Here is a 3,322-nt window from a genome sequence, read left to right as displayed (position 1 = left end):
CGTGAACACATGGACACATTCACCAAATATGATTTTTTTTAATGGAAGATAATGTGTCTCTTAACATTTTAAGTGATGCAGGGGCTTTTGTGTACTGTATCAAGTGACTCATCTTTATCACTTGAGAACAACAGGCTCATTCTTCCAGAGCGCTCAGCTCAGGTCCTTTGAAGAAGACACTCAGCTCTTTCCTTGTTTAGATAAAACTGTCAAATGTGCTGTGTTGTCCACTGGAACATCTCCATACAACTCATCAGTGGTGGACGAAGCGCTGACATATTCTACTTTAAGTAAAAGTGGCAATGTAAAAATGCAGAAATACTCTATTACAAGTAAAAGCCCTGCATTCAAAATTTTACTTTAGTGGTAACTTCTGTGCTTTTCAACCTGCATCTTATTTTCCCATGTATTTGTGTTTATGTGACTAATAGAAACAACAGTTTCCCAGCTGCAGCCTGCAGTGGCTTAAAAGGCTTTAATGTATTAACAGGCAACAGTGCACCTTTAATGTGCATCCACTAAAAGTGCTTTTTTTTGTCACCGACAGGCTCAAATTAATACTCAGGGTGCCACTGTTATGGAAAGGACAATACAGAGATGAACCTCTTTGTTAAAAATGTGTTTTCTGTTTTCACATCTAACTGGGTGGATTTAGTATTTATGTCAAACAAACCAGAGTTGGTGATTGTTGGAACAGTGGAAAGATGAACCAAGACTGTGTTTTATGATGATAAAATTGTTCATTTAATTTTGCATCTTGTGGGTTTGACAACACTCGCAAAAGGAATCCACTGGTTTAACTTTAAAAAAATCAAGGTAACAATTTGCATTCATCTTTTTAAGTAGCAGTAATCTGACAAACTAATTTAGTTTAGTACAACCAACATGCTTTGCTTTAACCTCAAAAAACTTTACGAAGTTGAACCAACTTAATAATTATCCAAAAGTTGTAGTGAGATAGTGGTCAAATTATTTTATTTAAGATAGTCCAATTTATTTATTTGAACTCCATCTTACTAAAAAAAAGTGTCAAACATGTTTCTGATTATGACCAGCTTCAAAAACTTCTTTATCGCAAACCCCATTCTGGTTAAACAAAAAGGATCTTATTCTTTAACAAAAAATATTGGTCTCTGTAGGGATTTTTTCCATAATGTTTTGAGACATTTGTGACTTTTTCATTGGTATTCTCTTGTTTACAATCCTATTCTTGGCCTATTTCCAGCATATTTATGTCTGTACATTTAGCAAAATAAAAAATAAAAAAATGAAATGGCTGTGCTTTCTGTTCGCAGAACATGCTTTCATTGTCTATCCCTAGAGTACATACAGAGTTTGTCAAACAAGCATTTATACATGCAGCTCCTTATATGTGGAATCTTCTGCAGAAGGACTAAAAATTGCACTCATTGGTTCCTCTCAGCCATTTCAAAGCACAGGATTTTGTATGCAATCATCTATATGCCAATATCTTGCTGGTCTTTGTAATCATGTGTAGTTGCATTTGTGGTTCATTTATCGCATATATTGATATACTTTTTGGCTTTTTTTGTGCTAATTTCATTTTTTGTTTTATGTTGCTTGTTTTAAAGCTGTATATTTTTATTACACTATGTTGTCTGTCTATAATGAATGTTGCTGCCTGTCTTGGCCAGGACACTTTTGAAAAAGAGATTTTTAATCTCAAGAGATTTTTCTAGTTAAATAAAGTTAAATAAATAAAATAAGTGGCGGTGCAGCTACTAGCTGCGGCGGTCTCACTCAGTACTGGACAATTAGTCACTTAGACACAAAAACATGGGAAAATAGTGCCCATGTTGAAAAATACTGGAGTTACCCTTTAAGTAAAAGTATGAAAGTATCCATCCATCTATCCATTTTCATCCTCTTATCCATCAAGCAAAGCACCCCAAATGTCCCTCCCCTCGTGACATTTTCCAAAAGTATTTGCATCAAAATATACATAAACCACCAAAAGTAAATGTACTCATTATGCAGAGTGGCCCATCTCAGAATAATTTATATCATATCATTGGATTAAAATTACAGATACATAAATGTGTTCATCTCTCTAATGTTGCAGCTGGTAAAGGTGGAGCTCATTTTAATTTATTTATACACTGGTGGATAGCTTGTGAGTTTCCCTCTGCAGATTACTGAAGTCTTATCTATAGCTACATCATCATTTATTTGTTGATTTTTTTGTATGATCTGAATATGCAGAGTAACTGAAGTTATCAAATAAATGTAGAGTAAAAAGCACAATATATACCTCTGAGAAGTATAACTTACAGTATAGCTGTCATCTGCATGTGGGTAATGTACAGTATATCTAATGTATTTCTGTCATATTGACACTAAGAACAGCATCATATCCCAGTGAGCATCCTATAAAGATTGCATCATGTTGTCCGCCTTGATCCGTAGAAAGGAAATGTATGCCCCACATGGACAGGAAATACATAATAAATCCAGAAAAAACAGTAAGGGAGTATTGTTCATTCAGACATTAAGAGCCCATTGAGTTCCTGAATCCTCAGCTTCCTGTTCACTTACACCTCTATACCTCACAGCCCGAGTGATAACCAGCAACCAGCTCTGTCAGTGCCTTGGCCCCGCTCCACCAGGAATCCCTCTGCTGAGCTTTAGGTGGCTCTCCCTGTTATTCCAGGCTTTTCGTGCCTCCGTTTGATCCTCTACTTATCACCCAACACAGTGATTAAATGTCTAAGTCAACTGCCAGCCTTTTCCTTTTGTGATTGCATGGCAGCAGCACATTTTTCACATGCTTCGCTCCAGTGTCAACAGTGCGCCACCTGTTTTACACCCAATTACTGTACAACAGAACCCAAACACTCCCCGCTCCCTCCAAAGCCTCTCGTACAAACATACATAGACATTAGGACAGGGGTGCTGTTTTGACAACACCAACTAATGCACAGGAGATGTGGAGAAGTAGAATTATTATACAGTTGAGATAATGGTATTTACAGAACACAGATGCTCAAATCAGCATAGCAATAACTAGCCTGATAACTTAAGGATGGAGTTTAAGCAGCAGTGAGCTCATATTCTCCAGCATTTAGTTTTAAACTCAGGATGGGCTGAAAGATTTATTGATGAAACAAACTCGAAACTGATACCACGATGGCTTTGAGATAAAATGCTCTTTGTGTGCTTGCTGTGATTTAAGACATCATACCCATACACCATATAAATCCACCGAGTCTTCTTTCACTTGTTGACATAATAGAGTCAAGATTTTAAGCGTTTCCAGCCATTTGCCATAGCTGTTCTAAAAACAGACTCAAAGTGGAAACAG

Source organism: Epinephelus moara, chromosome 11 (assembly GCF_006386435.1).
Source record: "Epinephelus moara isolate mb chromosome 11, YSFRI_EMoa_1.0, whole genome shotgun sequence".
NCBI lineage: Eukaryota > Metazoa > Chordata > Actinopteri > Perciformes > Serranidae > Epinephelus > Epinephelus moara.
This window is presented reverse-complemented; position numbering follows the sequence as displayed.